Source organism: Bombina bombina, chromosome 3 (genome assembly GCF_027579735.1).
Source record: "Bombina bombina isolate aBomBom1 chromosome 3, aBomBom1.pri, whole genome shotgun sequence".
Lineage (NCBI taxonomy): Eukaryota > Metazoa > Chordata > Amphibia > Anura > Bombinatoridae > Bombina > Bombina bombina.
Window position 1 is genome coordinate 453,305,472 of NC_069501.1, and position 23,875 is coordinate 453,329,346.

A 23,875-nucleotide genomic window follows, 5' to 3' on the forward strand; every position below is an offset into this window, starting at 1 on the left:
TTGCCATTGTCTACTTTGGAAATTATATATGGGAGCATGGCAGGCCTCCCAGGCAAACGTGCACTGCAAAGGTAAACCTACTAGAAGCTATACCCAGTGAAGGGGTACCCAAGAAAGTGCTGGACTTAACACTATATTTGGTTATATATCTTACCTGCTACAAGTTACGTGCACTACAGAATGGAAGTAACTAAAGAGGATCAAGATGTTTTTTCCTATTCGGATATAGATGCCTCCAGAATAACAGCACTGGCGAAAGGCCCCAGAGATTTTCTTAAAGGGACATCAAATACAAATATGGCTAAAAACTGGGAGAAAGCAAAGAGAAAACTTCTATCTTATGAACTCCACAGTACCACCTTGGCGGAATACTTCAGGGTGAGACGGATACCTCGGGGGTTACGAATAAAACTGAGACCCACTATTATGAATTATAACACCAAGTATAAAAAGAGATTTGAGTGCATCTTAAATAAATGTTCATTCGATATCATAGTGTGGACTGTCGAATGCCTCCAAGAAGAAATTGAGAACCAGAGAACAATGATAGCTGAAAGTGAAGCAGCACTAAGTACTTACTTTACTGCTGAAGAGCTGGTGAAGTTGAAGATGGAGGCAGACAAGGCACTAGATGAATTCCAAAGGGATCTCAAAGAAGTAAAAAGACAGAAGTTTTGTCGTGATGAAGACGATTATAAACAAAACCGTGTCTACCGATGGTCCAGTGACAGTGAGACGCATGACGTCACCTGGAGGCGACCCGGAACCGGAAGAGGACGTGGAACATGGAGAGGAGCAAGGAGCGCACCTCACAGAACGGCGTTTGCCGAAAAGGAATCATCCTCATCGGAGGATTTTTTAGGGTCCAGTACAGAGGCAGATACAGGCGGGGAGGAAAGAAGCACAAACAACGACAGCTCCTACCTCCGGCAGTCCAATCGCCTACGCAACAGACCATATCAGAGAGGCCAGAGAGACCGGAAGAAATAGAAGAAATCGAGCCATCAGAGAATGTCAACCTGGGTGCTAATGTACAAGATCTTGAATTACATACCCTAAGTCCCAATATAGAGACTGTAAATAATATGGACAGTAACCAAGAGACATTGGTAATAAATATATCAAAATACCAACTTACTAAAGATGAGACAAATGTATTAAATAAAGGGTTGCTTTTTGCCCCACAATGTTTAATAATGAGTTTGCAATAGATAAAGACCTCTATAGGTTTTTTAGAAACTTAAGGTTAAAAGCTCATTTCAGTATCCCACAAGAGCATGCAATTAAAACAAGTCCAGAAGGTTTAGGAGCTAATTCTATGAAATTTGACACACACAGTTTAGGTCTTAAAAATAAATCTAATTTTGTACCTAATACAATCAATTCAGGTGTGGAGACATACATTAAGTTAGTACAAACAGACATTAAAAAAATGTATTCAAAAAATAAACCAAAAATAGAGAGTAATATTATACCATCAGAACAAAAAGCCCTTAAAGATCTAGCAAACAATACTGCCATTACTATTAAAAATGCCGATAAGGGCGGAGCAGTAGTTGTGCTTGATAGACAATATTATATACAAGAGATCCTTACACAATTATCTGATGGTGGTATCTATTTAATATTAGATCATGACCCACTACCTGAAATACAAAAAGAGATTTTTGCAACTGTGAATAATGCATTGGCTAGAGATATTATCACCAAAGATTTAGCAACATTCTTAATAAAAAAAGACCCAATTACACCGGTGTTTTACACAACACCTAAAATTCATAAAAATTTAAAAGAGCCTCCTGGGAGGCCTATTGTGGTGAGTACAGAATCTGTATTTTCAAATGTTGCTATCTTTCTTGATAAGATTTTGAATCATATTCCTAAGATCCAACAGTCTTTTCTTAAAGACACAGGGGATTTTTGGGGAAAAATTAAAGAGATCAAAATAGAAGACACTGATATCTTATTTTCCCTAGATATTGTCAGCCTATATACAGCTATCCCCCATGAGGCAGGGGTGCAGGCAGTACTTGAAGCATTAAAAACCTCTGAAATATATACAAATTTACAATGTTCTTTCATAGAAGAAATGCTTAACATCATTCTATACCTAAATTATTTTTTATTTCAAGATACATACTATATACAAAAGAAGGGAACTGCTATGGGCTCCAATGTGGCCCCTTCATACGCCAATATTTTTGTTAGCCAATATGAAAAGAAATTTGTGTATATCAATAACAGTTATTTAACAAACTGTAAAGTATGGCTACGTTTCATAGATGATATTTTTGGCGTATGGAGGGGCACAGAGGAGTCCCTAGAGTCGTTTGTTGAAGAACTCAATCACTGCACAGGCTGCCTTAAATTTACCCTTAATTATTCTAGAAATAGAGTGAGTTATTTGGATACATGGGTATACAAACAATCTGGTAATTTAGTTACTGATCTGTATTGTAAATCAACAGATCGTAACACAATATTACATTATGAAAGTTTTCATCCTGAGCGAGTGTTTAAATCAATTTCTAAAAGCCAGTTTTTAAGGACAGCCAGAAATGTAAAAGAACCAAGATTGCAGGAAAAAAGAATGAAACAAATGGCCAAGAAATTTTGCAATAGAGGCTATCCTATATCTATCATTGAGAAATGTGAACAGACAGTTAAGGAAGAGAGAATAGGGATTAAAAAAGATAAAATAAAAAATCAGCTGATTTTCACTTCAGAATATAATCAGTACAGTGAAGATATCTCTAAGATAATCTATTGGAGAGGACTAACCCTACCATTAGGGAATTTCAACAACCCCCCATCAGTTCATATAAAAGGGTTAAAAATATAAGAGATTTTGTAGTGAAAGCAGATATTGGCAGTAATAAAAAAGATCCAGTTAACTATCTGACAACTGCAAATAAGGGATCATATCCCTGTCTACATTGTGCTCAATGTAACTCAATGATAAAGGGTAAGAGTGTTGCACAAATTAATGACACTAAAAAGAGAGAAATCAATGGCCTCTTCACCTGTGATACTAATTATGTTGTATATATATCTTGAAATGCCCATGTGGGCGGGGCTATGTAGGGGAGACAATTAACCCCATCAGGGACAGAATAAGTGCACACAAGTCCTCTATAAGATGCAAGGATATGACATTACCTGTCTCATCACATTTTATAACAGCAGGGCACACTGTTAGTCAGTTAAGGTTTTAGGTCATAGACCATATTCCTAAACCAAGGAGAGGAGGCAATAGAGAGTTGCTACTTAAAAAGAAAGAAGTATGGTGGATAAAAAATCTGAAAACACTATATCCAAATGGATTAAACAAGGATTATGATCTGCATTTGTTTTTATAATTGTTTTTAAATTCCTGTGTATAAAAACTGTGGATATGTGTCTATTTGTAATATATTATAAAGAAACATATATGACATACCACATAAGCATACATTTAAGTGTTGAGAAATAAATGTTTATTTAAAAATAAAAACAAAGTTGAATAATAAAAGTTTAGTCAGAACCTTACCAGTTGGGGATACCAACATGAGCTAAGTGCAGGTAAAATTCTGTAATTAACTAAGCCACACCCTATACACAGGTGTACATAAGGGAGATGTTTGTTCTTAATCTATAGCATGAGGAAGGGCCCAAGAGGCTCGAAATGTCGCTGTATTTTATCCTAAAATGTTACTTTAATAAAGAAGAAGTGTTTTAAAGAAAAGTTCTGTTGCCATTGTCTACTTTGGAATATATATATATATATATATATATATATATACATATACACACAGTATATATGTATGTGTACATAGGGATGGGCAAAAGTGTTTAAATTCAAATTTGAATGTTAGAACAAATGTTATTGTAGAAATTAGATTTACATAATCGAATGTTGATAAGAATAAATATTCTTAAAATTTTTATAATTGAATGCTATTTACAGTTTTCGAATGTCACTTTCGAATATGAATGTTTATAATTAGATTTAATGTACACGTTCAAAATTTTGAATGTAACATTCAATTTAACAAATACTATTCATAAGTTCAATAGTTCATGTGGTATGGAATTTAGTAAATTGATACCAAGTAGACATAAATATATTCAAATTCGAATGTTTAAGAACGTCAACAAATTTATTGTATAATGATGCTCCATATTTTTTTTTTTAATGTATCTTTTTATGGTTTTAGATTTCATTTAAAACATAAAATAGAAAAATAAAAAAGTTCACAAATATAACAATAACGTGAAATAAAAAAAGAAATTACAACTCTTGTATAACTGCATAACAAAGTAATAATTACATCTATAAAATTGTAATATAAATCAAACTATATCCCATGGCATATAAATCTAAATAAAAACAACAAATTCTGCTGTTATAGAGAAAATAGGAAAAAAATATTTTTTTTCACTAAATTTCTATTCTTAATCCCCAAAAATCTGGGAAAACATATTTTTGCATTACTGATCTCAAACATTCAGAATTTTTAAAAGTAGAGTTGAATTGTGATTGGGTATTACAGGGAGTAAAGTTAATTTCACCTTACTATTTAGTTAAAAATACTTTTATATTTGTTTTTAGCTATAACATATGTATCATATTGTTCCACAACAAGATGAGAAATAATTTTACTAACAAATTCTATAATATTAGGGGCTTTAAAAGTTTTCCATGTTTTGAAGCTCAGATTTCTGCCACACAAAATTGATTTGTTAATCAAAGCAGTGTTATCCGAGAAGGATTTCTTATCAACTAAGAAAAAAACATCGGCTAGATTACGAGTTGTGCGTTAGGCTTAAAAAGCAGCGTTGACCGGTCCCAACGCTGCTTTTTAACACCCGCTGGTATTACGAGTCCTGCAGGTACAGGTGTACCGCTCACTTTTTTGGCCAGACTCGGAAATACCGCAAATCCATGTAAATTGCGTATCCTCTTTTTTCAATGGGACTTGCATAGCGCCGGTATTACGAGTCTGACAAAATGTGAGTGGTAGACCCTCTCCTGTCAAGACTGGTACCGCATTTTAAAGTCAGTGGTTAAGAGTTTTACACTACAACGCCGTAGCATAAAACTATTAACTAAAGTGCTAAAAAGTACACTAACACCCATAAACTACCTATTAACCCCTAAACCGAGGCCCTCCCACATCGCAAACACTAAAATAAAATTTTTAACCCCTAATCTGCCGAACCGGACATCGCCGCCACTATAATAAATATATTAACCCCTAAACCGCCGCACTCCTGCCTTGCAAACATTAGTTAAATATTATTAACCCCTAATCTGCCATCCCTAACATCGCCGACACCTACCTAAATTTATTAACCCCTAATCTGCCGCCCCCAATGTCGCTGCCACTATATTAAAGTTATTAACCCCTAAATCTAAGTCTAACCTTAACCCTAACACCCCCTAACTTAAATATAATTTAAATAAATCTAAATAAAATAACTATCATTAACTAAATTATTCCTATTTAAAACTAAATACTTACCTGTAAAATAAACCCTAAAATAGCTACAATATAACTAATAGTTACATTGTATCTATCTTAGGCCTAGATTTGGAGTTCGGCGGTAGAAGGGCTGTTAACGCTCCGCGGGCTTTTTTCTGGCCGCACCATAAATTTAACTCTGGTATCGAGAGTTCAAACAAATGCTGCGTTAGGCTCCAAAAAAGGAGCGTAGAGCATTTTTACCGCAAATGCAACTCTCGATACCAGAGTTGCTTACGGACGCGGCCAGCCTCAAAAACGTGCTCGTGCACGATATCCCCATAGGAAACAATGGGGCTGTTTGAGCTGAAAAAAAACCTAACACCTGCAAAAAAGCAGCGTTCAGCTCCTAACGCAGCCTCATTGTTTCCTATGGGGAAACACTTCCTACGTCTGCACCTAACACTCTAACATGTACCCCGAGTCTAAACACCCCTAACCTTACACTTATTAACCCCTAATCTGCCGCCCCCGCTATCGCTGACCCCTGCATATTATTTTTAACCCCTAATCTGCCGCTCCGTAAACCGCCGCAACCTACGTTATCCCTATGTACCCCTAATCTGCTGCCCTAACATCGCCGACCCCTATATTATATTTATTAACCCCTAATCTGCCCCCCACAACGTCGCTGACACCTGCCTACACTTATTAACCCCTAATCTGCCGAGTGGACCTGAGCGCTACTATAATAAATGTATTAACCCCTAATCCGCCTCACTAACCCTATCATAAATAGTATTAACCCCTAATCTGCCCTCCCTAACATCGCCGACACCTAACTTCAATTATTAACCCCTAATCTGACGACCGGAGCTCACCGCTACTATAATAAATGGATTAACCCCTAAAGCTAAGTCTAACCCTAACACTAACACCCCCCTAAGTTAAATATAATTTAAATCTAACGAAATAAATTAACTCTTATTAAATAAATTATTCCTATTTAAAGCTAAATACTTACCTGTAAAATAAACCCTAATATAGCTACAATATAAATTATAATTATATTATAGCTATTTTAGGATTTATATTTATTTTACAGGCAACTTGGTAATTATTTTAACCAGGTACAATAGCTATTTAATAGTTACCTAGTTAAAATAATAACAAATTTACCTGTAAAATAAATCCTAACCTAAGATATAATTAAACCTAACACTACCCTATCAATAAATTAATTAAATAAACTACCTACAATTACCTACAATTAACCTAACACTACACTATCAATAAATTAATTAAACACAATTGCTACAAATAAATACAATTACATAAACTAGCTAAAGTACAAAAAATAAAAAAGAACTAAGTTACAAAAAATAAAAAAATATTTACAAACATAAGAAAAATATTACAACAATTTTAAACTAATTACACCTACTCTAAGCTCCCCTAATAAAATAACAAAGCCCCCCAAAATAAAAAAGGTAAAAGCTCTTTTACCTTACCAGCCCTGAACAGGGCCCTTTGCGGGGCATGCCCCAAGAATTTCAGCTCTTTTGCCTGTAAAAAAAAACATACAATACCCCCCCCAACATTACAACCCACCACCCACATACCCCTAATCTAACCCAAACCCCCCTTAAATAAACCTAACACTAAGCCCCTGAAGAACTTCCTACCTTGTCTTCACCATCCAGGTTCACCGATCCGTCCTGAAGAGCTCCTCCGATGTCCTGATCCAAGCCCAAGCGGGGGGCTGAAGAGGTCCATGATCCGGTCAAAGTCTTCATCCAAGCGGGGCAGAAGAGGATCTTCCATCCGATTAAAGCCTTCATCCAAGCAGCATCCATCCGGAGCGAAGCGGCAGGATCCTGAAGACCTCCAGCGCGGAACATCCATCCGGCCCGACGACTGAACGACGAATGACTGTTCCTTTAAGGGACGTCATCCAAGATGGCGTCCCTCGAATTCCGATTGGCTGATAGGATTCTATCAGCCAATCGGAATTAAGGTAGGAATTTTCTGATTGGCTGATGGAATCAGCCAATCAGAATCAAGTTCAATCCGATTGGCTGATTCAATCAGCCAATCAGATTGAGCTTGCATTCTATTGGCTGTTCCGATCAGCCAATAGAATGCGAGCTCAATCTGATTGGCTGATCGGATTAGATTTGGGTTAGATTAGGGGTATGTGGGTGGTGGGTTGTAATGTTGGGGGGGTATTGTATGTTTTTTTTTACAGGCAAAAGAGCTGAAATTCTTGGGGCATGCCCCGCAAAGGGCCCTGTTCAGGGCTGGTAAGGTAAAAGAGCTTTTACCTTTTTTAATTTACAATAGGGTAGGGAATTTTTTATTTTGGGGGGCTTTGTTATTTTATTAGGGGGCTTAGAGTAGGTGTAATTAGTTTAAAATTGTTGTAATATTTTTCTTATGTTTGTAAATATTTTTTTATTTTTTGTAACTTAGTTCTTTTTTATTTTTTGTACTTTAGCTAGTTTATGTAATTGTATTTATTTGTAGCAATTGTGTTTAATTAATTTATTGATAGTGTAGTGTTAGGTTAATTGTAGGTAATTGTAGGTAGTTTATTTAATTAATTTATTGATAGGGTAGTGTTAGGTTTAATTATATCTTAGGTTAGGATTTATTTTACAGGTAAATTTGTTATTATTTTAACTAGGTAACTATTAAATAGCTATTGTACCTGGTTAAAATAATTACCAAGTTGCCTGTAAAATAAATATAAATCCTAAAATAGCTATAATATAATTATAATTTATATTGTAGCTATATTAGGGTTTATTTTACAGGTAAGTATTTAGCTTTAAATAGGAATAATTTATTTAATAAGAGTTAATTTATTTCGTTAGATTTAAATTATATTTAACTTAGGGGGGTGTTAGTGTTAGGGTTAGACTTAGCTTTAGGGGTTAATCCATTTATTATAGTAGCGGTGAGCTCCGGTCGTCAGATTAGGGGTTAATAATTGAAGTTAGGTGTCGACGATGTTAGGGAGGGCAGATTAGGGGTTAATACTATTTATGATAGGGTTAGTGAGGCGGATTAGGGGTTAATACATTTATTATAGTAGCGCTCAGGTCCGCTCGGCAGATTAGGGGTTATTAAGTGTAGGCAGGTGTCGGCGACGTTGAGGGGGGCCGATTAAGGGTTAATAAATATAATATAGGGGTCGGCGGTGTTAGGGGCAGCAGATTAGGGGTACATAGGGATAACGTAGGTGGCGGCGCTTTGCGGTCGGAAGATTAGGGGTTAATTATTTTAAGTAGCTGGCGGCGACGTTGTGGGGGGCAGGTTAGGGGTTAATAAATGTAATACAGGGGTCGGCGGGGTTAGGGGCAGCAGATTAGGGGTACATAAGTATAACGTAGGTGGCGGTCGGCAGATTAGGGGTTAAAACATTTTAATCGAGTGGCGGCGATGTGGGGGGAGCTCGGTTTAGGGGTACATAGGTAGTTTATGGGTGTTAGTGTACTTTAGGGTACAGTAGTTAACAGCTTTATGAACCGGCGTTAGCCCAGAAAGCTCTTAACTACTGCTATTTTCCTGCGGCTGGAGTTTTGTCGTTAGAGCTCTAACGCTCACTTCAGAAACGACTCTAAATACCGGCGTTAGGAAGATCCCATTGAAAAGATAGGATACGCAATTGATGTAAGGGGATCTGCGGTATGGTAAAGTCGCGGCTGAAAAGTATTTTTTGTACTTTAGCTAGTTTATGTAATTGTATTTATTTGTAGCAATTGTGTTTAATTAATTTATTGATAGTGTAGTGTTAGGTTAATTGTAGGTAATTGTAGGTAGTTTATTTAATTAATTTATTGATAGGGTAGTGTTAGGTTTAATTATATCTTAGGTTAGGATTTATTTTACAGGTAAATTTGTTATTATTTTAACTAGGTAACTATTAAATAGCTATTGTACCTGGTTAAAATAATTACCAAGTTGCCTGTAAAATAAATATAAATCCTAAAATAGCTATAATATAATTATAATTTATATTGTAGCTATATTAGGGTTTATTTTACAGGTAAGTATTTAGCTTTAAATAGGAATAATTTATTTAATAAGAGTTAATTTATTTCGTTAGATTTAAATTATATTTAACTTAGGGGGGTGTTAGTGTTAGGGTTAGACTTAGCTTTAGGGGTTAATCCATTTATTATAGTAGCGGTGAGCTCCGGTCGTCAGATTAGGGGTTAATAATTGAAGTTAGGTGTCGACGATGTTAGGGAGGGCAGATTAGGGGTTAATACTATTTATGATAGGGTTAGTGAGGCGGATTAGGGGTTAATACATTTATTATAGTAGCGCTCAGGTCCGCTCGGCAGATTAGGGGTTATTAAGTGTAGGCAGGTGTCGGCGACGTTGAGGGGGGCCGATTAAGGGTTAATAAATATAATATAGGGGTCGGCGGTGTTAGGGGCAGCAGATTAGGGGTACATAGGGATAACGTAGGTGGCGGCGCTTTGCGGTCGGAAGATTAGGGGTTAATTATTTTAAGTAGCTGGCGGCGACGTTGTGGGGGGCAGGTTAGGGGTTAATAAATGTAATACAGGGGTCGGCGGGGTTAGGGGCAGCAGATTAGGGGTACATAAGTATAACGTAGGTGGCGGTCGGCAGATTAGGGGTTAAAACATTTTAATCGAGTGGCGGCGATGTGGGGGGAGCTCGGTTTAGGGGTACATAGGTAGTTTATGGGTGTTAGTGTACTTTAGGGTACAGTAGTTAACAGCTTTATGAACCGGCGTTAGCCCAGAAAGCTCTTAACTACTGCTATTTTCCTGCGGCTGGAGTTTTGTCGTTAGAGCTCTAACGCTCACTTCAGAAACGACTCTAAATACCAGCGTTAGGAAGATCCCATTGAAAAGATAGGATACGCAATTGATGTAAGGGGATCTGCGGTATGGTAAAGTCGCGGCTGAAAAGTGAGCGTTAGACCCTTTAATCACTGACTCCAAATACCAGCGGGCGGCCAAAACCAGCGTTAGGAGCCTCTAACGCTGGTTTTCACGGCTAACGCCAAACTCCAAATCTAGGCCCCAGGGTTTATTTTTATTTTACAGGCAAGTTTGTATTTATTTTAACTAGGTAGAATAGTTATTAAATAGGTATTAACTATTTAATAAATTACTAGTTAAAATAAATACAAAAGTACCTGTAAAATAAAACCTAACCTAAGTTACAATTACACCTAACACTACACTATAATTAAATTAATTCCCTAAATTAAATCAAATTATCTAAAAGTACAAAAAAAACCCCACTAAATTACAGAAAATAATAAACAAATTACAAGATTTTTAAACTAATTACACCTAATCTAATCCCCCTAACAAAATAAAAAAGCCCCCCCAAAATAAAAAACCCTACCCTACACTAAATTACAAATAGCCCTTAAAAGGGCCTTTTGCGGGCATTGCCCCAAAGTAATCAGCTCATTTACCTTTTAAAAAAATTACAAATCCCCCCCAACATTAAAACCCACCACCCATACAACCAACCCTACTCTAAAACCCACCCAATCCCTCCTTAAAAAAACCTAACACTAACCCCTTGAAGATCACCTTACCTGGAGACGTCTTCATCCAACCGGGCAGAAGTGATCCTCCAGAGGGGCAGAAGTCTTCATCCAAGCCGGGCAGAAGTGATCCTCCAGACGGGCAGAAGTCTTCATCCAGACGGCATCTTCTATCTTCATCCATCCAGCGCAGAGCGGGTCCATCTTCAAGACATCTGACGTGGAGCATCCTCTTCTTCCGACGGCTACGACTGAAAGAAGGTACCTTTAAGTGACGTCATCTAAGATGGTGTCCCTTCAATTCCAATAGGCTGATAGAATCACTTTACCGGGAGATGTCTTCATCCAAGCCGGGCAGAAGTGGTCCTCCAGACGGGCAGAAGTCTTCATCCAGACGGCATCTTCTATCTTCATCCATCTGGCGTCCCTTCCAAGATGGCGTCCCATCAATTCCGATTCGCTGATAGAATTCTATCAACCAATTGGAATTAAGGTAGAAAAAAGCCTATTGGCTGATCCAATCAGCCAATAGGATTGCGCTAGCATTCTATTGGGTGTTCCAATCAGCCAATAGAATTCAAGCTCAATCCTATTGGCTGATTGCATCAGCCAGTAGGATTTTTTCTACCTTAATTCCGATTGGCTGATAGAATTCTATCAGCCAATCGGAATTGAAGGGACGCCATCTTGGATGACGTCACTTAAAGGTACCTTCATTCAGTCGTAGCCGTCAGAAGAAGAGGATGCTCCACGTCAGATGTCTTAAAGATGGACCCGCTCCGCGCCAGATGGATGAAGATAGAAGATGCCGTCTGGATGAAGACTTCTGCCCGTCTGGAGGACCACTTCTGCCCGGCTTGGATGAAGACATCTCCCGGTAAAGTGATATTCAAGTGTTTAGGGTTTTTTTAAGGGGGGATTGGGTGGGTTTTAGAGTAGGGTTGGTTGTGTGGGTGGTGGGTTTTAATGTTGGGGGGGATTTGTAATTTTTTTTAAAAGGTAAAAGAGCTGATTACTTTGGGGCAATGCGCCGCAAAAGGCCCTTTTAAGGGCTATTTGTAATTTAGTGTAGGGTAGGGCTTTTTTATTTTGGGGGAGCTTTTTTTATTTTGTTAGGGGGATTAGATTAGGTGTAATTCGTTTAAAAATCTTGTAATTTGTTTATTATTTTCTGTAATTTAGTGTATTTTTTTTTGTACTTTAGATAATTTTATTTAATTTAGAGAATTAATTTAATTATAGTGTAGTGTTAGGTGTAATTGTAACTTAGGCTAGGTTTTATTTTACGTGTACTTTTGTATTTATTTTAACTAGGAAGTTATTAAATAATTAATAACTATTTAATAACTATTCTACCTAGTTAAAATAAATACAAACTTGCCTGTAAAATAAAAAATAACCGTAAGATAGCTACAATGTAACTTTTAGTTATATTGTAGCTATTTTAGGGTTTATTTTACAGGTAAGTATATTTAGTTTTAAATAGGAATAATTTAGTTAATGATAGTTATTTTATTTAGATTTATTTAAATTATATTTAAGTTAGGGGGGTGTTAGGGTTAGGGTTAGGCTTAGATTTAGGGGTTATTAACTTTAATATAGTGGCGGCAACGTTGGGGGCGGCAGATTAGGGGTTAATAAATATAATGTAGGTGTCGGCAATGTTGGGGGCGGCAGATTACGGGTTAATAAGTGTAAGATTAGGGGTGTTTAGACTCGGGGTTCATGTTAGGGTGTTAGGTGTAGACATAAATGCATTTTGCCCATAGGAATCAATGGGACTGCGTTAGGAGCTAAACGCATCTTTTTTGCAGGTGGTAGGATTTTTTTCAGCCGGCTCTCCCCCCCCTCACGCTGGTATTGAGGTGAGATGTGGAGCAAAATTTTGCTCTACGATCACTTTTTTGAGGTTAACGCCGGGTTTGTAAAAACACGTAATACCAGCACTGTCTTTGAGTGAGCAGGGAGCATAAACTGCTCATTAGCATTGCATCCATGTTAACGCAAAACTCGTAATCTAGGTGCATGTCTTTTCTGTATAATGTTCTTACTTTTAGATTTCAACACCTTCACTAGGCAATAATTAAAGGGACAGTCTACTCCAGAATTTTTATTGTTTAAAAAACATAATTTATACTTACCTGATAAATTATTTTCTTTCCTGGCATGGAGAGTTCACAAATCCACTAAATTACTAGTGAGAATTAAACTCCTGGCCACCAGATGGAGGCAAAGAACACCCCAGCAAAGCCTTAAATATCCTTCCATTACCCACAATCCCCAGTCATTCAGCTGAGGAATTATGGAAAGAGAAGAAGACACAAAGGGTATAGAGGTGCCTGAGGTTTAGAAAAACTACAAAAATCCATCTTTAAAATAAGGGTGGGTTGTGGACTCTCCATGCTAGGAAAGAAAATAATTTATCAGGTAATTATAAATTATGGTTTTTTTCCAATGGCATGGAGAGTTCACAAATCCATTCAATAACTAGTGGGAATCAATATGAAAGCTAGAGTCCACAGAATGAAAGGGGGAGGATACACAAGACAGGCGAACCTAAACAGAAGGAACCATCGCTTGAAGAACTTTCCTTTCCGAAAAAGCCTCAGCTGAGGCAAAAAAATCAAATTTGGAAAATTTGGAAAAAGTATGCAATGATGACCAAGTGGCCACCTTACAAATCTGTTCCACAAAAGCATAATTTTTAAATGCCCAAGAGGAAGCGACATCCCTAGTGGAGTAAGCCGTAATTTTCTCTGGAGGCTGCTGTCCAGCTGTCTCATAAGCTAATCATATAACATTTCTCAACCAGAAGGAGAGAGTAGAAGAAGAAGCCTTCTGACCCCTCCGTTTACCTGAAAACACAATAAAAATAGCAGAAGATTAACTAAAATCTTTCGTAGCCTGTAAATAGAACCTTAAAGCATGCACAACATGCAGATTAAAGCTATTATATATATGAAGTTGTCTGTGTTGTGCTATTTCAACACTAATAGAACAACACACAGAAAGATTCTACCTTTGCAGTATTTGAAGTCCAGCCACTAGGAGGCACACATCAAGCTGGAACCAGGAAAAGTACCCTTGGAGCTTGGTTTCCACAGTGTACTAGCCACTGCTAAGCGCTAGCCAGCTTCCACGCACTGGTCACAGCACAGTGCCACACTATTTGGTAAGCATATTACTTACTTTCATCTGTACCTGCATTTCCAGACGGTATTACGCTATTGTGGCGCCCTCTCTCTACCCTTTGTATTTCAACAGTTGTCCTACACTCTCTGGGATCAAGAGGAGCAGCCTGACTCACCACATCAGAAAGGAGGATACTTCTATCCCTTCAACCTACCACCAATATATGGACATTTTTCAGGACTGATACGGTAGACCTGTTCTACTAGATTCACAAGTATATTACCTTGTTCAACATTTTATAATATTTCCCTTTTTTCCCTTATAATACCAGCGCGCTTTTCTATCCCTTCACTGGGATACGATCAAATCCCTAACACAGTTTAAGCCACTGGCCAAGGATCTGGAACATTGCGAATCCAAGCCTGCTGCAAAAAAAGGAAAGCCCGCCCCTTCATGCTGACTTAGCCTCAGTGGAAGGCTTTCTGGATTGCTTACCCTTGATCCAGGGCTGGTAAGATTTAGAAGACAAGGAAGATCTCTGTCCCTTTAATTTATGAAAGGAACAAAAATTAGAAGTCTGACGACCCTTGGGTCTATTCTTCTTATCATGCGGTTAAAAAAAAACTTCCTTTCCACCAATAACCATGGAAATTATGTCTGCCAGACCAGGACCAAATAAAGTCTTACCCTTAAAAGGTAGAGACAGAAGCTTGGATTTAGAAGTCACATCCGCAGACCAAAACTTTAATCATAGGGCTCTGCAGGCTAGTATTGCAAAACTAGAAATCCTGGCTCCCAGCCTAACAACTTGCATACTGGCATCACAGATAAAAGTCTTAGCCAGCTTTAGAGCATTATTCCTTTCCTGGATCTCCTCTTTATTAATCTTCTCTGAAAACTAGATCAGAAAAAGAGTCACACCAATAGGAGGCTGCAAAAGCAACTGTCGCAATACTAGCAACTGGTTGCCACTGCAAAACATGATGAAGAAACATTTTTCAGTTTCTTATCCATAGGGTCTCTAAAATAGAAACTATCCTCAAGATGAATAGTAGTTCTCTTGGCTAAGGTAGATATAGTGCCCTCTACTCTAGGAACAGTGTGCCACAGATCTTGTACTGAATCAGTCACAGGAAACATCTTTTTACACACAGGAGATGAGTTAAAAGGAACACTCAGCTTCTCCCATTCCTGAGATTTAATGTCAGACATGCGATCTGGAACAGGAAAAAAACCTCCAAAGATTTAGGTTTGACATCAAAAAACTCTATTCAGTTTATTAGCCATTTTAGGGGCCTCTGCAACAGTATCAGAGTTATGTAAAGTAGCTAAAATCTCCTTCAAAAGTAAACAGAGATGCTCCAGTTTAAATTTAAAATTAACCTCCTCAGAATCTATTGTACTAGGAACTGCAGATTCTGAATCAGAGATCTCACCCTCAGAAACTGCAGAGGAATGATCTTTGCTAGATAACTGAGAAAGACTAACCAAATCAGTCCTGGCGGGATCAGAACCCATAGAAATGTTCTTAGATTTCCTCTTCCTTTTACCATAACTAGGTAAAGCAGAAACTGCAGAAATCAACTGTGCAGCAAATCTTTAGGCAGACAAACACACTCAGAGACTGACTGAGAGGAACCGCATGGCACTGCATGTGAATCTGTCAAAGAATGGGACATGTTAGCAGAAAGCTGAGACAACCCCTGAACAGCATTATCTTGAGAAAAAGAAGGCTCAGCTAAGGAAACCTTATCCTTAGATAATAAAAAAACGTTAAGGGGAACAAAATTGCACAGGAGGTAAACACTGGGCATCAGGACAATAAAGACATTTATCAAATGACAGAGAAAGCTTGGGATCAGCTTCCATAGTAACTAAAATATGCCCTTTATTTCCCTTATACTCTAATTTCAATATAAAAAAATAGAATACAATTCTAAGCATAGATAAATAATGATTGAAACCTGCACCTCTACACCCCAGCCACACTGGAGAAACGCACCCAACCTGTAACCAGGAATCCAATCCACACCAGCAGATAAAACAATCCTGTTCAAACTGCAAATCCTAGAAAGCTTCAACCATCAGAGAAAAGCGACAGGCAGGAAAAACAATCCTATGGCAGAAAAACCACTCTAATTCCTTGAAAATTCTGACTTCCAAACAGCAAGTACAAACAAACAGTTCAGCACTCAGGAAGTAACTGAGCGGTCACATGATGGCAAATTCAAAAGTAAGGTGCGGTCCAACAACTTTCTTACAAACAAAATAAAAGGTAACATTTGGGCAAAAAAATCTCCATAGCCAAAAACAAAAAAAGCCTTTCAGTTTCACATGACAAAACAGTGCCCTGAACTGCTGCACAATAAATCCCCAACCTTTAAAAGGGATATTTAGTCCCATAAGGATCCACCTTGTTCTCTAAGTATCCTTTTTTTTCTTCCTTTTTTTAAAACAAGGAACTCCTAAGTGCTGCATCCTTCTCACCTAAAAGGTAAAATCACTTACCTGTGGATCTGCTGTAGGGCAGGTACAGCAAACAGGTGTAACAGAATCCTCACTGACATAGACCTGTAGATAAAGAAAAAACAGACGCCTAGATTACGAGTCTTGCGTTAGCCTTAAAAAGCAGCGTTGAGAGGTCTTTTCTATGGGGTTTGCCTAACGCCGGTATTACGAGTCTTGGAGAAAGTGAGCAGTACAGCCTCTACTGTCAAGACTCCTACCGCATTTAAAAGTCAGTAGTTAAGAGTTTTATGGGCTAACACCGTAACATAAAACTCTTAAGTAAAGTGCTAAAAAGTACACTAACACACATAAACTACCTATTAACTCTAAACCGAGCCCCCCCCCCACATCGCAAACAGTTAAATACAAATTTTAACCCCTAATCTGCCGACCGGACATCGCTGCCACTATAATAATAAATGTATTAACCCCTAAACCGCCGCACTCCCGCCACTCAAACACTAGTTAAATATTATTAACCCCTAATCTGCCTTCACTAACATCGCCGACACCTACCTACATTTATTAACCCCTAATCTGCTGCCCACAACGTCGCCGCAACTATATTAAAGGTATTAACCCATAAACCTAACCCTAACCCTAACACCCCCCAACTTAAATATAATTTAAATAAATCTAAAATTAATACAATTAATTAAATTGTTCCTATTTAAAACTAAATACTTACCTATAAAATAAACGCTAAGATAGCTACAATATAACTAATAGTTACATTGTAGCTAGCTTAGGATTTATTTTTATTTTACAGGCAAGTTTGTATTTATTTTAACTAGGTAGACTAGTTATTAAATAGTTATTAACTATTTAATAACTACCTAGCTAAAATAAATACAAAAGTACCTGTAAAATAAAACCTAACCTAAGTTACAATTACACCTAACACTACACTATCATTAAATTAATGACCTAAACTACCTACAATTAATTACAATTAAATTAAATAAACTAAAGTACAAAAAAACAACAAACACTAAATTACAGAAAATAAAAAAATAATTACAATTTTTTAAAATTAATTACACCTAATCTAATTCCCCTAATAAAATAAAAAGCCCCCCAAAATAATAAAATTCCCTACTCTATACTAAATTACAAATAGCCCTTAAAAGGCCTTTTGCAGGGCATTGCCCCAAAGTAATCAGCTTCTTTTACCTGTAAAAAAAAATACAATACCCCCCCAACATTAAAACCCACCACCCACACACCCAACCCTACTCTAAAGCCTACCCAATCCCCCCTTAATAAAATCTAACACCAAACCCTTCAAGATCACCCTACCTTGAGATGTATCCACCCAGCCGGGCACAAGTGGACCGCCAGAGGGGCAGAAGTCTTCATCCGATCCGGGCAGAAGAGGTCCTGCAGACGGCCAGAAGTCTTCATCCAGGCGGCATCTTCTATCTTCATCCATCCAGAGCAGAGCGGGTCCATCTTCAATCCAGCCAACTGAAGAATGAAGGTTCCTTTAAATGACATCATCCAAGATGGCATCCCTTCAGTTCCGATTGGATGATAGGATTCTATCAGCCAATCGGAATTAAGGTAGGAAAAATCCTATTGGCTGATCCAATCAGCCAATAGGATTGAGTTTGCATTCTATTGGCTATGTCAATATATGCTCAATCCTATTGGCTGATCGGAACAGCCAATAGAATGCGAGCTCAATCTGATTGGCTGATCGGATCAGCCAATCGGATTGAACTTGATTCTGATTGGCTGATTCTATCAGCCAATCAGAATTTTCTTACCTTAATTCCAATTGGCTGATAGAATCCTATCAGCCAATCGGAATTGAAGGGACGCCATCTTGGATGATGTCATTTAAAGGAACCTTCATTCTTCAGTTGGACTTCGTTTGAAGAGGATGCTTTTACAGGTAAAAGAGCTGATTACTTTGGGGCAATGCCCGGCAAAAGGCCCTTTTAAGGGCTATTTGTAATTTAGTATAGGGTAGGAAATTTTATTATGTTGGGGGGCTTTTTTAATTTTATTAGGGGGATTAGATTAGGTGTAATTAGTTTAAAAAAAATTTAATTATTTTTTTATTTTCTGTAATTTTAGTGTTTGTTGTTTTTTGTATTTTAGTTTATTTAATTTAATTGTAATTAATTGTAGGTAGTTTAGGTAATTAATTTAATGATAGTGTAGTGTTAGGTGTAATTGTAACATAGGTTAGGATTTATTTTACAGGTAACTTTGTATTTATTTTAGCTAGGTAGTTATTAAATAGTTAATTATTTAATAACTATTGTACCTAGTTAAAATAAATACAAACTTGCCTGTAAAATAAAAATAAAACCTAAGATAGATATAATGTAACTATTAGTTATATTGTAGCTAGTTTAGGGTTTATTTTATAGGTAAGTATTTAGTTTTAAATAGGAATAATTTAGTTAATGATAGTTATTTTATTTATATTTATTTAAATTATATTTGTTAGGGGGGGTTAGGGTTAGACTTAGGTTTAGGGGTTAATAACTTTATTATAGTGGCGGCGACGTTGGCGGCGGCAGATTAAGGGTTAATAAATGTAATATAGTTGCGGCAAAGTTGGGGGGGCAGAGTAGGGGTTAATAAATATAATGTAGGGTTCGGCGATGTTGGGGGCAGTAGATTAGGGGTTCATAAGTATAATGTAGGTGGCGGCAGTGTCCGGAGCAGCAGATTAGGGGTTAATAATTATAATTTAGGTGTCTGTGATGTCGGGGGCGGCAGATTAGGGGTTAATAAGTGTAAGATTAGGGGTGTTTAGACTCGGGGTTCATGTTAGGGTGTTAGGTGCAGACATAATATGTATTTCCCCATAGGAAATAATGGGGCTGCGTTAGGAGCTAAACGCTGCTTTTTTGCAGCTGTTATGGTTTTTTCAAACGGCTCAGCCCCATTGTTTCCTATGGGGAAATCGTGCACAAGCACGTTTAGCCAGCTCACTGCTACCGTAAGCAGCGCTGGTATTACAGTGAGATGTGGAACTAAATTTTGCTCTACGACTACGCTCACTTTTTAGAGGCTAACGCCGGGTTGAAAAAAACCTGTAATACCAGCGCTGTCTTAAGTAAGCAGTGAGAAAAAAAGGCTTGTTAACACTGCAAGCCTTACCGACAAAAACTTGTAATCTAGCCGAGAGTAACCAAACCTGATTTTCTATATAGGGGTAGCAAAAATGTTGGAAGGTATGCAAAGACCACCTCACTGTCTTCCAACTCCTAAAAGCCACCATTACTCTTACTAAAGATAATTACATAGACACAGCATAACCCCAATCCTTGCTTGCAGGGAAAAATACCCATTTTAGGATTAGCAACTTGATTTCTTCAGACACCTTCTTTGCACATTACCTACAATGTTACACAGGCAAAGAATGACTGGGGATTTTGGGTAATGGGAGGATACTTAAGGCTTTGCTGGGGTGTTCTTTGCCTCCACCTAGTTGCCAGGAGTTGAATTCCCACTAGAAATTGAATGGATCCGTGGACTCTCCATGCCATTGGAAAGAAAGGCCTAGATTTAGAGTTTGGCGGTAGCCATCAAAACCAGCGTTAGAGGCTCCTAACGCTGGTTTTTACCGCCCACTGGTATTTGGAGTCAGTCAGGAAAGGGTCTAACGCTCACTTTGCAGCCGCGACTTTTCCATACCGCAGATCCCCCTACGCCGTTTGCGTATCCTATCTTTTCAATGGGATCTTTCTAACACCGGTATTTAGAGTCTTGGCTGAAGTGAGCGTTAGAAATCTAACGACAAAACTCCAGCCGCAGAAAAAAGTCAGTAGTTAAGAGCTTTCTGGGCTAACGCCGGTTTATAAAGCTCTTAACTACTGTGCTCTAAAGTACACTAACACCCATAAACTACCTATGTACCCCTAAACCGAGGTACCCCCACATCGCCGCCACTCTATTAAAATTTTTTAACCCCTAATCTGCCGCTCCGTACACCACCGCCACCTACGTTATCCCTATGTACCCCTAAGCTGCTGCCCCTAATACCGCCGACACCTACATAATATTTATTAACGCCTAATCTGCCGCCCCCACCTACCTACACTTATTAACCCCTAATCTGCCGACCGGACCGCACCGCTACTATAATAAATGTATTAATCCCTAATCCGCCTCACTCCCGCCTCAATAACCCTATAATAAATAGTATTAACCCCTAATCTGCCCTCCCTAACATCGCCGACACCTAACTTCAAGCATTAACCCCTAATCTGCAGACTGGAGCTCACCGCTACTCTAATACATTTTTTAACCCCTAAAGCTAATTCTAACCCTAACCCTAACACCCCCCTAAGTTAAATATAATTTTTATCTAACGAAACTCTTATTAAATAAATTATTCCTATTTAAAGCTAAATACTTACCTGTAAAATAAACCCTAATATAGCTACAATATAAATAATAATTATATTGTAGCTATTTTAGGATTAATATTTATTTTACAGGCAACTTTGTATTTATTTTAACCAGGTACAATAGCTATTAAATAGTTAATAACTATTTAATAGCTACCTAGTTAAAATAATTGCAAAATTACCTGTAAAATAAATCCTAACCTAAGTTACAATTAAACCTAACACTACACTATCAATAAATTAATTAAATACAATACCTACAAATAAATACTGAAATAAACTAACTAAAGTACAAAAATAAAAAAGAACTAAGTTACAAAAAATAAAAAAATATTTACAAACATTAGAAAAATATTACAACAATTTTAAACTAATTACACCTACTCTAAGCCCCCTAATAAAATAACAAAGACCCCCAAAATAAAAAAATGCCCTACCCTATTCTAAAATTAAAATAGAAAAGCTCTTTTACCTTACCAGCCCTAATAAGGGCCCTTTGCGGGGCATGCCCCAAAGAATTCAGCTCTTTTGCCTGTAAAAAAAAAAACATACAATACCCCCCCCAACTTTACAACCCACCACTCACATACCCCTAATCTAACCCATACCCCCCTTAAATAAACCTAACACTAAGCCCCTGAAGATCTCCCTACCTTGTCTTCACCACGCCGGGTTCACTGATCGATCCAGATCCAGAAGAGCTCCTCCGATGTCTTGATCCAAGCCCAAGCGGGGGGCTGAAGATGTCCATGATCCGACTGAAGTCTTCATCCAAGCGGGAGCTGAAGAGGTCCATGATCGGGCTGAAGTCTTCATCCAAGCGGGAGCTGAAGAGGTCCATGATCGGGCTGAAGTCTTCTATCAAGCGACATCTTCAATCTTCTTTCTTCCGGATCCATGTTCATCCCGCCGACGCGGAACATCCATCTTCACCGACGACTTCCCGATGAATGACGGTTCCAGATTGAGCTCGCATTCTATTGGCTGATCGGAACAGCCAATAGAATGCGAGCTCAATCTGATTGGCTGATCGGATCAGCCAATCGGATTGAACTTGATTCTGATTGGCTGATTCTATCAGCCAATCAGAATTTTCCTACCTTAATTCCGATTGGCTGATAGAATCCTATCAGCCAATCGGAATTCAAGGGACGCCATCTTGGATGACATCCCTTAAAGGAACCGTCATTCGTCGGGAAGTCATTGGTGAAGATGGATGTTCCGCGTCGGCGGGATGAACATGGATCCGGAAGAAAGAAGATTGAAGATGCCGCTTGATAGAAGACTTCAGCCGGATCATGGACCTCTTCAGCTCCCGCTTGGATGAAGACTTCAGCCGGATCATGGACATCTTCAGCCCCCGCTTGGGCTTGGATCAAGACATCGGAGGCTCTTCTGAATCGATCAGTGAATCCGGCGTGGTGAAGATAAGGTAGGAAGATCTTCAGGGGCTTAGTGTTAGGTTTATTTAAGGGGGGTTTGGGTTAGATTAGGGGTATGTGGGTGGTGGGTTGTAATGTTGGGGGGGTATTGTATGTTTTTTTTACAGGCAAAAGAGCTGAATTCTTTGGGGCATGCCCCGCAAAGGGCCCTTTTCAGGGCTGGTAAGGTAAAAGAGCTTTTCTATTTTAATTTAGAATAGGGTAGGGCATTTTTTTATTTTGGGGGTCTTTCTTATTTTATTAGGGGGCTTAGAGTAGGTGTAATTAGTTTAACATTGTTGTAATATTTTTCTAATGTTTGTAAATATTTTTTTATTTTTTGTAACTTAGTTCTTTTTTATTTTTTGTACTTTAGTTAGTTTATTTCATTGTATTTATTTGTAGGTATTGTATTTAATTAATTTATTGATAGTGTAGTGTTACGTTTAATTGTAGGTAATTGTAGGTATTTTATTTAATTTATTTATTGATAGTGTAGTATTAGGTTTAATTGTAACTTAGCTTAGGATTTATTTTACAGGTAATTTTGTAATTATTTTAACTAGGTAACTATTAAATAGTTCTTAACTATTTAATAGCTATTGTACCTGGTTAAAATAATTACAAAGTTGCCTGTAAAATAAATATTAATCCTAAAATAGCTACAATATAATTATAATTTATATTGTAGCTATATTAGGGTTTATTTTACAGGTAAGTATTTAGCTTTAAATAGGAATAATTTATTTAATAAGAGTTAATTTTTTTCGTTAGATTTAAATTATATTTAACTCAGGGGGGTGTTAGGGTTAGGGTTAGACTTAGCTTTAGGGGTTAATACATTTATTAGACTAGCGGTGAGATCCGGTCGGCAGATTAGGGGTTAATTATTTTAGGTAGGTGGAGGCGACGTTGGGGTCGGCAGATTAGGGGTTAATAAATATAATATAGGGGTTGGCGGTGTTAGGGGCAGCAGATTAGGGGTACATAGGGATAACGTAGGTTGCGGCGGTGTATGGAGCGGCAGATTAGGGGTTAATAATAATATTCCAGGGTCAGCGATAGCGGGGGCGGCAGATTAGGGGTTAATAAATATAACATGGGGTCGGCGGTGTTAGGGGCAGCAGATTAGGGGTACATAGGGATAACGTAGGTTGCGGCGGTGTACGGAGCAGCAGATTAGGGGTTAATAATAATATGCAGGGGTCAGCGATAGCGGGGGTAGCATATTAGGGGTTAATAAGCGTAAGGTTAGGGGTGTTTAGACTCGGGGTACATGTTAGGGTGTTAGGTGCAGACTTAGGAAGTTTTTCCCCATAGGAAACAATGGGGCCGCGTTAGGAGCTTAACGCTGCTTTTTTGCAGGTGTTAGGTTTTTTTTCAGCTCAAACAGCCCATTGTTTTCTATGGGGGAATCGTGCACGAGCACGTTTTTTAAGCTGGCCGCGTCCGTAA